This window comes from Dendrobates tinctorius, unplaced genomic scaffold (genome assembly GCF_039654945.1).
Source record: "Dendrobates tinctorius isolate UK_male_01 unplaced genomic scaffold, ASM3965494v1 ptg000039l, whole genome shotgun sequence".
In the NCBI taxonomy this organism is placed as follows: Eukaryota; Metazoa; Chordata; class Amphibia; order Anura; family Dendrobatidae; genus Dendrobates; species Dendrobates tinctorius.
Genome location: NW_027361707.1, coordinates 37,830,186 through 37,845,012, shown reverse-complemented (window position 1 = coordinate 37,845,012; position 14,827 = coordinate 37,830,186). Strand labels below are relative to the sequence as shown.

General features: G+C 45.1%; 1 long non-coding RNA gene and 1 pseudogene across 1 annotated transcript; both read right to left on the bottom strand.

Annotated features, from left to right (window-relative positions):
* The window catches only part of LOC141088516 (cytosol aminopeptidase-like), a 41,141-nt pseudogene extending 37,365 nt beyond the window's left edge, over positions 1-3,776 (bottom strand).
* A 1,783-nt stretch (positions 3,777-5,559) lies between these two features.
* Positions 5,560-9,649, bottom strand: LOC141088517 (uncharacterized). Its single transcript, XR_012231966.1, has 3 exons — positions 9,482-9,649; positions 8,786-8,898; positions 5,560-8,702 (listed from the first exon to the last, which is right to left on the bottom strand). It is a non-coding gene; the product is annotated as an uncharacterized lncRNA (long non-coding RNA).
* Positions 9,650-14,827: the final 5,178 nt, after the last annotated feature.

Sequence of the window (14,827 nt, the reverse complement as noted above, 5' to 3'; positions counted from 1 at the left end):
TTGAATATTGGCACCACATTTGCTATACGCCAGTCCTGTGGTACAGACCCTGTTATTATGGAATCTTTAAAGATTAAAAATAATGGTCTGTCTATGACTGTGCTTAATTCCTGCAGTACTCGGGGGTGTATCCCATCCGGGCCCGGGGATTTGTCAATTTTAGTGATTTTTAGACGCCGCCGTACTTCCTGCTGGGTTAAGCAGGTGACATTTAATGTAGAATTTTTATCCCTGATCATGTTATCCGTCATGGGATTTTCTTGTGTAAACACTGTCGAAAAAAAGTTATTTAGCATATTGGCTTTTTCCTCATCCTCATCCACCATTTCACCCAGACTATTTTTAAGGGGACCAACACTATCATTTTTTAGCTTCTTACTATTTATGTAGTTAAAGAATATTTTGGGATTATTTATACTTTCTCTGGCAATGAGTCTCTCTGTCTCAATCTTTGCTGTTTTGATTTGCTTTTTACAGAATTTTTTTAATCTTCTGTATTTATTTAATGCCTTATCACTACCTATTTGCTTTAATTCTTTAAATGCTTTATTTTTATCTCTTATTGCGCCCCTTACAGCTCTATTTAGCCATAGCGGTTTCCTCCTATTTCTCGCATATTTATTCCCATACGGTATATATTGTGCACAGGTCCTATTCAGGATGCTAATAAACGTCTCCCATTTTCTTGGTGTATTTTTATGTCTCAGGATATCGTCCCAGTTAATTGCACCAAGATCATCTCTCATCCGTTGGAAATTTGCCTTCCTGAAGTTTAGTGTCCTTGTAACCCCTCTACTACACATCTTATTAAAGGATACATGAAAACTTATTAATTTGTGATCACTATTACCCAAGTGACCCCCAACCCTTACATTTGATATGCGGTCTGGCCTGTTGGTTAATATTAGGTCTAGCAGTGCCCCCCCTCTTGTTGGGTCCTGAACCAGTTGTGAAAGGTAATTGTCTCTCATAGTTATCAGACACCTATTCCCTTTGCTGGAACTGCAGGTTTCGGTTCCCCAATGTATTTCAGGGTAGTTGAAGTCCCCCATAATAATGACTTCTCCTTGAGTCGCAGCTTCATCTATTTGCTTTATGAGGATATTCTCTGTTGCTTCCATTATTTTTGGAGACTTATAACAAACCCCTATCAGTAATTTATTATTTTTCCCCCCTCCCCTTATCTCTACCCACAGGGACTCTACATTTTCATTAGATTCATATATATTATCACGCAGGATGGGTTTTAAGGATGATTTTACATATAAACACACGCCTCCCCCTCGTTTATTAGTACGGTCATTTCTGAACAGACTATAGCCCTGTACATTAACCGCCCAGTCATGGCTCTCATCCAGCCATGTCTCAGATATCCCCACCATGTCATAATTATGCTCCAACAACATTAACTCCAATTCCTCCATCTTGTTGGCGAGGCTTCTGGCATTAGTATACATGCACTTTATGTATCTCTATGTACCTCTATTCTCTCTTAAATTATTAACTGTTCTAACCCCACCCCCCATGCCACCCCCACCCCCAATTTCATTATTTGTGCCCAGGTCTCTATCTGCACTGTCTTCCCCTCCTATAAAAGGAATACCCTCCACCCCCGTCCATAGTTTAAACACTCCTCCAACCTTCTAGCCATTTTCTCCCCCAGCACAGCTGCACCCTCCCCATTGAGGTGCAGCCCGTCCCTAGCATAGAACCTGTAGCCAACGGAGAAGTCGGCCCAGTTCTGCAGGAACCCAAACCCCTCCTTCCTACACCAATTCCTGAGCCACTTATTAACCTCCCTAATCTCCCGTTGCCTCTCTGGTGTGGCACGTGGTACAGGAAGTATTTCCGAAAATACCACCTTGGAGGTCCTTGCTTTAAGCTTACAGCCTAATTCCCTGAAATCATCTTTAAGGACCTTCCACCTACCTCTAACTTTGTCATTTGTGCCAATGTGCACCATGACCGCTGGATCCTCACCAGCCCCTCCCAGTAATCTGTCAACCCGATCAGCGATGTGTCGGACTCGAGCGCCAGGTAGGCAGCACACCGTTCGACGATCCCTGTCTTTGTGACAGATTGCCCTATCTGTTCCCCTAATAATTGAGTCTCCCACTACCAGAACCTGTCTGGCCTGCCCTGCTCTCCTATTTCCCCCCTTACTGGAGCAGACACTCCTCCGGCTTTCAGAGGACATGCCTTGCTGCAGCAGTGCTACTCCTGCACTAACACTCCCCTCATCTGCCAACTTAGCAAACTTATTGGGGTGTGCCAGATCAGGACTAGCCTCCCTGGTGCTCTTCCCTCTACCCCGCCTTCTAACTGTCACCCAGCTAGCTGCTTCATTGTCCTGCAGCTCCAACCTAGCATCCCCCCTCATCTATCCCATTGAGCGTCTGCTCAGTGAGCAGAAGACTCCTTTCCATATTGTCTATGGATCTCAGTGTTGCCAGCTGCACATTTAGATCCAGAATCTGGGCTTCCAAATGCACAACGTGCTCACATCTCGCACAGCAGTATGCACCCTCGACCGGCTGTTCAAGGATTTCATACATGCGGCAAGACGTGCACTGGATGGCATTGGCAATAGTGGAGCACATCCTAATGGGGATTGCAAAAGACAATACGATAAGCAAAAATAAATAAAAAGTATTAATAAAATATAACAGCAATTCAGTAATACCTCCCTTGGAAACTCCCTGAATCCAAAGTCACTGAATCTCAAGTCACACACTTACCACAGTTCGCACTTACGCTCATGTCACACTCAGCTCGTTCACACTCGCTCAGGCAGAAGATTTAAAAGAATTTTTTTTTTTCCCCCCTTTTACCAGCACACCACCTTGCTGCTCAATGCACTTCCAAAAGGAGTTAAGCCCCAACCAGCTGCCCCTTATAAACCCTTAATTACTGTATGAACTCCCACTCTTAATTAACCCCTTGTGAATATAGTTACACCTCAAGATTTAAATTCAATATAGTTAACCCTTAAAAACACAGATAGTAAAATAAGAGATTAAAGATTAGAGAGAGAAAAAAAAAATAGGTTAAACAAGCCCCCAAGCCCCCCAAAAATTGGGACAGGTAGAAAGCACTCAGCAACCTACAATTCAGCAACTCACACAGGTATTTGTTATAGGTTTTCCAAACACCTCTTCACTGAATCTCAAGTCACACACTTACCACAGTTCGCACATACGCTCAGGTCACACTCTGCTCGTTCACACTCGCTCAGGCAGAAGATTTAAAAGATTTCCCCCCCCCCCCTTTTACCAGCACACCACCTTGCTGCTCAATGCACTTCCAAAAAAAAAAAAACGTGTCAAGAATGTGACAAGACTAAGTCTAGCCATTCCCTTTAACTAATAAGCTGATGTACATTTTCCTTTTAGTTCACTACTGAAGTATTAAGAGAATCACTGCCAAAAATACAAAGGTCAGCGGTAACCACAGCCACGACCGGTCACACTAAGTTACCTGATACCGCAGCCCTAATGTTCTCCTTGCTTTCATTCCAGAGCTCCTGCTGGTGGACACCTGGCGACTGCTTCCCCAACCCCACCGTCACCACACTGTGGAAATCCTGCCATTGAAAGAGACCTGTTAATGACGGGGTGAAATTCTGTTCACAGCTCATGGGTACAATTGTACGTAGAAATAGGTCAGACCCATCAAATGCCGAGATAAAATGTGGTCAGGACACCGCCATAGTGTTCACTTAGGACAAACTGTGGCCGGCCTGTGGGTCACATGCAGCCCTTTGGCGGTTTCGTGTGGACTGGAACAGCCAAAGGCATGGAATCAGCGGAGTACCGCCCAGGAGTTGGGGGTGGCAGGGTGAGGGGCCTGGTATGGCATAGCATCACAAGTACAGTATAACACTATCTGCATCCTCAGAGTGTAGATACTGCTGAACACAACGGTCGAACAGGCAAGAGTCAGCTCCCTCCTCCACCAGTCAGAATGAGACAGCGCAGCGGGCAAGATGACATTACTAGATGTCTGTTACTGAGCCTCAGTACTTACAGCAAAGCACATCGGAGAAACAAGGCGAGGCGAGTAGTCATTCACTTGTGAGTGAGGGAAGTCTGGGAGGCATCATACTTTGTGTGGGGGAGGGTTGGGGGATCCATCATGCTGTACTATGAGGAAGCCATCACACGGTGTTTGGAGGACAGTGCTTTAGGGTCCCTCTCGCTGTGTGTTGAAAAGGTTTGTGGGATCCCCCATGCTGTGGGAGGGAGGGCTCCATCATGCTGTGTGAGGCCATCAAACTGCTTGTGGGGGGAAGGGCTGTGGGGTCCCATATGCTCTGCGTCGGGGAGAGCTGTGAGGGGCACATCATACTGTGCGTGTTGGAGAGGGGCATGGTGGCGAGGGGCACATCATACTGAGCGTGTTGGGCATGGTGGCGAGGGGCACATCATACTGAGCGTGTTGGTGAGGGGCACATCATACTGAGCGTGTTGGTGAGGGGCACATCATACTGAGCGTGTTGGTGAGGGGCACATCATACTGAGCGTGTTGGTGAGGGGCACATCATACTGAGCGTCGGGCATGGTGGCGAGGGGCACATCATACTGAGCGTCGGGCATGGTGGCGAGGGGCACATCATACTGAGCGTCGGGCATGGTGGCGAGGGGCACATCATACTGAGCGTTGGGCATGGTGGCGAGGGGCACATCATACTGAGCGTTGGGCATGGTGGCGAGGGGCACATCATACTGAGCGTTGGGCATGGTGGCGAGGGGCACATCATACTGAGTGTTGGGCATGGTGGCGAGGGGCACATCATACTGAGCGTTGGGCATGGTGGCGAGGGGCACATCATACTGAGCGTTGGGCATGGTGGCGATGGGCACATCATACTGAGCGTTGGGCATGGTGGCGAGGGGCACATCATACTGAGCGTTGGGCATGGTGGCGAGGGGCACATCATACTGAGCGTTGGGCATGGTGGCGAGGGGCACATCATACTGAGCGTCGGGGGGTTGCTATTGATCATGGCACAAAAGCTGAATCGGATATGTATGATAATAGAAAACAGTGATGTATATGGTTTTGATTAGTGGTTACTGATAAGCGTAAACCTTACAGTAATCCCAATCCTAACATGTAATAGCAGTAACAGCCAGACATACTTAATTCTGCTCAATATTAAATGATAAAATTAACAAAAATATATTAACACTGAACAGAATTAGTTTTAGTCTATTGGTTCGGCCCTACTCAGCCAGTCTCATGTCACCGCTTGGGATAAGTTACTCAACCCCAGGGTGGATAAAAATCAATGTTTTTTTAAAAAAAAAATAAAAAAAAAAATCGGATTTTTTTTTATTTAAATCGGATTTTTTTCAATAAACTGCTTTTTGAGGAAAATATTTTACCATCCAAAGGTTCTTCCATCATGAGATAAAGCTGAATTGTTTAACTCAGTAGAATAAAGGCTGTATATGTGTAACATTCACAATGCCATGCTCTTCCAGAGGTTTCTGTAGGATTAGTGGGCAGTTTCTCTCCTATATTATCACAGACGCTCGCTTTACTTACGCAGTTCTCAAAACTGAATTTGACTCCGCAGAGGTCCCAGCCTCTTCTTCACGGCAAAAATGTTACAACATGAACAGAGTTGAGAAAAAGACCTTAATCCTATTGTTCTACAAACCTATGAATACAGAATCAACCCCTTCAGTGCCAAGTCCAAGAAGTTAGACAATATGTTTCTGATTGTTTGGAGTGGAATAGATCTGCACAACACAAGAAGAATGTGAATCTAAGTGTGAGGAGGAGGAAGGGCAAGCAGACAAGAAAATGAAAGTGAAACTTTGAGCACAATACTGCAGCATAGCCACTGTTTGTGTGTACGATCTGAGGTTTATTACATTCTTTCCTTATAATGGCAGCAGGCCGTAAAAGAGACCCAGTTTGGGAATATTTTAATCGGTAAGGCAGGCATGCGTGCAAAATGCAAACGATGCAACAAAGAGATGCAAGGCCTGGTGGCGCGAATGAGGCAACATCATGAGAAGTGCGGTGATGAAGATGACCAAAGAAACACTTCTGAACAGACAGGATCTTCAGGTTGGTAAACATTTTTATTGAATCCTATTTCTAAAGACTGAACTGTCATGTGTGAGAAAAATTATATTTCTTATTATTACTGCATGTTACTGTCATTTGGTACAGTTATGAAGAAAAACAAATATTCCTTTTGGGGCAGGGGCAGTGATGTGTTGTGTACAATAAGCAGAAATTGTATAAACAATAAAATAACAGCATTGACTTTTTTTGTTTAGGGGAATTCATGGATTCTGGAAACTATCCACCTCCAAGATCACCATCATCCTGTTCTACAGTTTCAGAGTTATCCATCCAGGATAGTGCTTCATTAGCAGCAGCATCATCAGACACCCACAGCCACATATCACCATCACCCAAAAGGAAGACAAAACCTTTACCTCCTGGAACCACCATAGATAGGTTTGTGATAAGAACTAGCAGATTAGAAAAAGAGTTGATTGATGAAAAAATTGCCCAGTTTATTTATGCAACGAACTCTTCTTTCCGTCTGACTGAGAACCCACATTTCATTAATATGGTTCAGTCACTGAGACCAGGATACAGTCCACCCAGCAGAGCTGATGTTGCAGGGAAACTGCTGGATCAAGTGCATGACAGAGAAATGGAGCAATGTGCAACAGCTCTGGAGGGTAAAATTGTTAACCTAAGTATTGATGGGTGGAGTAATGTCCACAATGATCCTATTGTATGTGCTTGTATAACAACAGAAGAAGGTAAAGTCTTCCTTGCACAAACAACTGATAAGTCAGGAAATGCACACACAGCAGAATACTTACACGAAGTGGCAGTAAAAGCTATAACGACATGTGAACAAAAATTCAAATGTCTAGTACGCAGTTTGGTCACTGACAATGCTGCAAACGTATCCAAGATGAGAAGAGATTTAGAAGAGCAGGGAGGGAATACAAAGCTGCTAATAACATATGGCTGCAGTGCTCATTTGCTGCACCTCTTAGCCAAAGACTTAAGTGTTCCAGAAATAAAGGCTAATGTTGTTGAAATTGCTAAATACTTCCGTAATAATCATTTTGCTGCAGCAGCTCTGAAAAGGATGGGTGGAACCAAGCTAACGCTCCCACAAGATGTTAGATGGAACTCTGTGGTGGACTGTTTTGAGCAGTATATCAAAAACTGGCCTATTCTGATGACACTTTGTGAAGAAAATCGAGATAAAATAGATGGCACTGTCACGGCCAAAATCCTCAACATTGGGCTTAAGAGAAATGTTGAACATATGCTGAGCTTCCTGAAACCCATCTCTCAAGCTTTAAACAAAATACAGAAAAATAGCTGTTTTATTGCGGATGCTGTTGAAATTTGGAAGGAACTGAGTGAACACTTAAAAACAGAACTACACATGGACAGAATTAAATTACAAGCAGTAAACAAACGAATGGGACAAGCACTGACTCCAGCTCATTTTTTGGCAAATATTGTCAATATCCAATATCAGGGTCAAAACCTAAGTGCTGAGGAAGAGGAGTTAGCTATGACATGGGTATCCAGCAATCATCCATCTTTAATGCCAACTATAATAAACTTCAAAGCTAAGGGGGAACCATTCAAGAAATATATGTTTGCTGAAGATATTTTAAGGAAGGTCACACCAGTAAACTGGTGGAAGTCACTTAAGCGCTTGGATTTAGAGACTGTTCAAGTAATGATTTCACTTTTAACAGCAGTAGCTTCTTCTGCAGGCGTTGAAAGAATATTCTCTTCCTTTGGACTCATTCATTCTAAATTGAGAAATCAGTTGGGACCCAATAAAGCAGGAAAGCTTGTTTTTCTTTTCCAGATTATGAATAGGAACAAAGAAGAAGATGATGATGAAGATGACGACAAGTGAGCTACAGAGGACAGCAGGGACAGTAGTATTTAAGTTTTTCATGTGTCAGCTGGGCTGACAGTCTAAGTTTCTTAAAATATATATATATTTTGTTTAGCCAAATTAGTTAACAAACATGGATGTTTGTGTAAGCAAATAACTTATGCTGTAATGTTGTTATTGTTTCAGTTGAATAAATCTATTTAAATTGTTATTAAGGTCAGGATTATTTTTCTCCTTCCTAAGTACAACAGAACAGTGGTGTCCAAATATGAATGATTAACCCATTAAACTGGGGAGAAAAAAGTAATATAAAAAGTGATTCTAAAAATCTTCATCTACTTGCATGTTAAAGTAGCAAGAACTAGTTTAGGTAGAAACTTTGATTTAAATCACTGATTTAAATCAAGCCTTACTGACTAGTGATTTAAATCGTGATTTAAATCAGTTAGATTTAAATCAAATCCACCCTGCTCAACCCTGACATAGTAATGATACGGCAGAATGTAAACCCACATATAAGTGCTGTCTACACCCCATCCTTCCCCTGACCTATATACAAAAAATGGCAGCAGATGGACAGGGGTAATACACAACTATAGGACAGGGTGTAGCCATGGCGACACATAGGGCTGCATAAAGGCTTTATACACAAAACAGCGGGACCCTCATAATACTCATTCATCTTTCCCGCTATATTACCAGATAATTACACATCACATAGTAATAATGAGAACGTGCCTCATGCAAACCATAAAACACTCGCGTCTTCCCCTTCTTCAGTGCAGGCCCGGACCTGTAAAGGAAGACCATGGATTACTATGGGGGCGATGGGGTGGGAACAGTCTGCGTTATACACGGATAACATTGGATTTCTACCTTGTCAGCTGAAGTCGCAGTTTTCCTGAAACAGCATTGTCGAACCTGTCTGCGGCCCGGCTCAGGGGGAGACTTTCATCCTCATTCTTATCATATACACCGAGAACAAGGCCCTAAAGCAGAAAGATGGAAATAGCTGAGGCCGCAGTACGGCTCCTCGATGTGTAATATGGCGCCATAATGGCCCCCATACCACTCCGAGGCTTCTTCATGCTCCCCCACCACCACGGCTTCTGGGAGGGAAAGGAAACATCTATATCACAGAGGTAACAAATGGTGGAAGGTGCGGTGGGCCATGCACACGGCTTCAGAACATGGCGCTAGCAGCAAATCCGGGGAGCCAAAAATGTAACCAGTGTATTGGATCCAATTCTCAGCCATTTATGAGCCATGGGAAATAAATTCTGTTGCCATTATTACCTATGGTCGGGGGGCAGCCGAGAGGTTTTTCGTGTTTTTATAACAGACCCACGGTTGAGTTTGATCAGTCAGATCAAGAGGGCAAAAAAAAAAAGCTGCCGGCAGTCGGAGCGCCCTAATACGCCAGCCGCAGCGCCATCCTCCACCGTATACTGCACAGGGGAACAGCACAGATACAGCCAGGGCATGACACAGATGTGTGCAGACGTGAACAGGTTAAAGGAACCGATAGCAAGGGGCGAGATGAGGGCGGCTCGCGTTATAGCGGGGTTTTACCTTGCGCCCAGAGTTGTAGGAACGTGCAGACACGGAGAACGCTCTGCAGCAGCTTTTGTGCACACTGCTGTGGAGCGCCGCTTTGAGGGGCTGCAGCATGATCTCCACTCTGGAGTGGCAGTAGCTGTCACTGAGGCTCAGCTGGTGCCCCGCACATGTGCACAGAGACCCAGGATGATGACGTCATCACACGGAGCCACGACGCCCGGCCTCCCTGCATTGACGTCAGCCACAGGCAGCAGAAACCTATCACAGCTCATGGGTGCCACCTTGTGGCGGTACATCATACTGCAAGGCTCTAAGAAGATCTACAAACTGTTCTGAGGTCTCAGTCTCACGTCTGTTTCCTTTCTCATATGTGAAGAATAAAAAACAATAAAAGCAGACCGCTCTCCATCACTGTACTGGGTCAGAGCTTACCCATCAATGTTAAGCCACCCTGCTGTTCAAATCTTGTTTTTGAGCATTTTCTTCCTCTTCGGCTACATGTCACCTCTCTGAGGCGAATATCTTCTGGAATCCACTCCGAATTTTACACATCAAGTAAAACAGCTGAAAAAAAACATTTCATATTATAATATATATATATATACACACACTATACTGGATAATAAAAACCTCCCCAAAAAAGGAGTTTTTCCTGAAGCGGTTCCACTTGAAAAATTTGTTGTTTTTGACGTCCTTAAAAAGCTCCATCAGAATTTAGATTTCATGATATGTAAAAAACAAAAATACTGGCAACTGGCGGTGTTGGAGCCCAGGATCAATCATGGAGTAGGCTGAGGCCTACTTGGAGCAAGTGTAAAATCTGATGTAATGTGAATGTGGAGGGAGCAGGAGACATTGCCGGACACACAGCAGGGGAGCAGCTGGCGTTACTGAACCCCACTAACACTGGAGCGTGTGTTTTTCTCTGTGCAGACGGCACTTCTGAGCAGCAACTGGTGGTGTTGGAGCCCAGGGATTACAGTTCAGGTGGCAGAAACATGAACACAACAGCAGACCTGGATACTGTTGCCAACCAATTATTTATTCTGGAAGAGGACTGGCAAATTCCGGCGAGATCCAGGCCTTGTTCATTTTCAGAAAAGTAAGCCGGTCAATGTTATCGGAGGATAGTCGCGTGCGACGGTCTGTTAGTACACCACCTGCGGCACTAAAGACTAGAGTTGAGCGAAACGGGTCGAAAAAATTCAAAAGTCGCCGACTTTTGGCAAAGTCGGGTTTCATGAAACGAAACCCGACCCTAGGATGAGGTCGGCCACGAGGTCGGCGACTTACGCGCCAAAGTCGCGTTTCAAAAGTTTGTTTTGCGCTCTTTTTCAGCCAATCAGGATCCACGGACACTGTGGGTAACGTGATGACATAGGCACGGGTCACCACCATCTTTCAGAAGGGCATGCAAGTGATTGGCTTGCTTTGGTGGGCGTCACAGGGGGTATAAAAGGGCGTGCACACCGACCGCCATCTTACTTCTGCCGATCTTAGTATAGGGAGAGGTTGCTGCTGATTCTGTAGGGAGAGCGTTAGGCAGGGAAGAAGACAAAAAAACTGCTTCTGCTGCTAGCGATTTGGCCTGCACAACACACCAGTCACTGTGTGTGCAGTGCAAGGGGAGGCTATATAGTGGTGTATCAGTGGTGTTGGTTGTTGGGCTGCCTTTTAAGGTTTCCTGACAGGCTGGCATTGCTGTTTACCCACTGCTCCGCAAACTGCTTTTTTAAAAGCAATCCCAATTTTTTTTTTTGTCCTGCTGAGAAGAAAAAAAAACTGCTTCTGCTGCTAGCAATTTGGCCTGCACAACACACCAGTCACTGTGTGTGCAGTGCAAGGGGAGGCTATATAGTGGTGTATCAGTGGTGTTGGTTGTTGGGCTGCCTTCTAAGGCTTCCTGACATTCCTGCATTGCTGTTTACCCACTGCTCCGCAAACTGCTTTTTTAAAAGCAATCCAATCTCCCTTATCCTCTAGTCACTTTTGTCACAGCTGTGCCATCGAGCCTGTCACATAGCGCTCAGATATTCATTGGGCCTCACACAATCCAAAAGTGTCCAGTGTCCAAAAGTGTGTGCAGAGATTCAAAATCTCCCTTATCCTCTAGTCACTTTTGTCACAGCTGTGCCATCGAGCCTGTCACATAGCGCTCAGATATCAGTGGGCCTCACACAATCCAAAAGTGTCCACTGTCCACAAGTGTGTGCAGAAATTCAAAATCTCCCTTATCCTCTAGTCACTTTTGTCACAGCAGTGCCATCGAGCCTGTCACATAGCGCTCAGATATCAGTGGGCCTCACACAATCCAAAAGTGTCCAGTGTCCAAAAGTGTGTGCAGATATTCAAAATCTCCCTTATCCTCTAGTCACTTTTGTCACAGCAGTGCCATCGAGCCTGTCACATAGCGCTCAGATATCAGTGGGCCTCACACAATCCAAAAGTGTCCAGTGTCCAAAAGTGTGTGCAGATATTCAAAATCTCCCTTATCCTCTAGTCACTTTTGTCACAGCAGTGCCATCGAGCCTGTCACATAGCGCTCAGATATCAGTGGGCCTCATACAATCCAAAAGTGTCCAGTGTCCAAAAGTGCGTGCAGATATTCAAAATCTCCCTTATCCTCTAGTCACTTTTGTCACAGCAGTGCCATCGAGCCTGTCACATAGCGCTCAGATATCAGTGGGCCTCACACAATCCAAAAGTGTCCAGTGTCCAAAAGTGTGTGCAGATATTCAAAATCTCCCTTATCCTCTAGTCACTTTTGTCACAGCAGTGCCATCGAGCCTGTCACATAGCGCTCAGATATCAGTGGGCCTCACACAATCCAAAAGTGTCCAGTGTCCAAAATTGTGTGCAGAGATTCAAAATCTCACTTATTCTCTAGTCACTTAGGTCACAGCTGTGCCATCGAGCTTGTCACATAGCGCTCAGATATTCATTGGGCCTCACACAATCCAAAAGTGTCCAGTGTCCAAAAGTGTGTGCAGAGATTCAAAATCTCACTTATTCTCTAGTCACTTAGGTCACAGCTGTGCCATCGAGCTTGTCACATAGCGCTCAGATATTCATTGGGCCTCACACAATCCAAAAGTGTCCAGTGTCCAAAAGTGTGTGCAGAGATTCAAACTCTCACTTATCCTCTAGTCACTTAGGTCACAGCTGTGCCATCGAGCTTGTCACATAGCGCTCAGATATTCATTGGGCCTCACACAATCCAAAAGTGTCCAGTGTCCAAAAGTGTGTGCAGAGATTCAAACTCTCACTTATCCTCTAGTCACTTAGGTCACAGCTGTGCCATCGAGCTTGTCACATAGCGCTCAGATATTCATTGGGCCTCACACAATCCAAAAGTGTCCAGTGTCCAAAAGTGTGTGCAGAGATTCAAACTCTCACTTATCCTCTAGTCACTTTGGTCACAGCTGTGCCATCGAGCTTGTCACATAGCGCTCAGATATTCATTGGGCCTCACACAATCCAAAAGTGTCCAGTGTCCAAAAGTGTGTGCAGAGATTCAAAATCTCACTTATTCTCTAGTCACTTAGGTCACAGCTGTGCCATCGAGCCTGTCACATAGCGCTCAGATATCAGTGGGCCTCACACAATCCAAAAGTGTCCAGTGTCCAAAAGTGTGTGCAGAGATTCAAAATCTCACTTATTCTCTAGTCACTTAGGTCACAGCTGTGCCATCGAGCTTGTCACATAGCGCTCAGATATTCATTGGGCCTCACACAATCCAAAAGTGTCCAGTGTCCAAAAGTGTGTGCAGAGATTCAAAATCTCACTTATTCTCTAGTCACTTAGGTCACAGCTGTGCCATCGAGCTTGTCACATAGCGCTCAGATATTCATTGGGCCTCACACAATCCAAAAGTGTCCAGTGTCCAAAAGTGTGTGCAGAGATTCAAACTCTCACTTATCCTCTAGTCACTTAGGTCACAGCTGTGCCATCGAACTTGTCACATAGCGCTCAAATATTCATTGGGCCTCACACAATCCAAAAGTGTCCAGTGTCCAAAAGTGTGTGCAGAGATTCAAACTCTCACTTATCCTCTAGTCACTTAGGTCACAGCTGTGCCATCGAGCTTGTCACATAGCGCTCAGATATTCATTGGGCCTCACACAATCCAAAAGTGTCCAGTGTCCAAAAGTGTGTGCAGAGATTCAAAATCTCACTTATTCTCTAATCACTTAGGTCACAGCTGTGCCATCGAGCCTGTCACATAGCGCTCAGATATCAGTGGGCCTCACACAATCCAAAAGTGTCCAGTGTCCAAAAGTGTGTGCAGAGATTCAAAATCTCACTTATTCTCTAGTCACTTAGGTCACAGCTGTGCCATCGAGCCTGTCACATAGCGCTCAGATATCAGTGGGCCTCACACAATCCAAAAGTGTCCAGTGTCCAAAAGTGTGTGCAGAGATTCAAAATCTCACTTATTCTCTAGTCACTTAGGTCACAGCTGTGCCATCGAGCCTGTCACATAGCGCTCAGATATCAGTGGGCCTCACACAATCCAAAAGTGTCCAGTGTCCAAAAGTGTGTGCAGAAATTCAAAATCTCCCCTGTCATATAGACACCTTGTTTTACATACTATATAGTTTGTTGGATTTTGTCTACATTTCTACCAAAAATGAGGAAGGCTGGTGGAAGAGGCCGTGGAATTGGGCGGGGGTTGGCAGCTGGTAATGATGGTGTTGGTGGTGGATCTGATGGTAGTGGCAAGAGCAAAATAGGACCGAATGCAGGAGGTGTTGAGCCTGCGTCATCGTCTGGCTACATAAGGCCTCGAACGCTTAGTTTTCTAGGAGTTGGCAAACCGCTTTTAAAGCCAGAGCATCAGGAAAAAGTTTTGTCTTACATTGCTGACTCAGCCTCCAGCTCTATCGCCTCCTCTTCTTCAATTGTAAAAAGTAAAAGCACTGAGTCGTCATTGGAGGCTCATGTTCATGAACCACACCTTTCCTTGTGTCCTTCACCCCAACCAAGATTGAAGGATGACGCAGGCCATACTACTGATTACTCCATGGAGCTGTTTTCACATACCATGCCTGGATTATCAAGTGAAATGGTGAATTACCCAGGCCAAGATGAATCTGACATGGAGTGCACTGATGCACAGCCGCTGATGGATGATTCTGCTGGTACATTCACTCAGAGCACTACATTGTCCTCGCAGTGTACAGAGCCAGATTCTGACCCTGATGAGACTCAGGTGCTCCTTCCCGCACACTATACCACCATACACGGTGACACAGAGGAAGGTGCACATGACATAGAAGAGGAGGTGATGGATGACCCAGTTGTTGACCCAGATTGGCATCCATTGGGGGAAGAGGGTGCTGCTTCCAATAGCTCAGA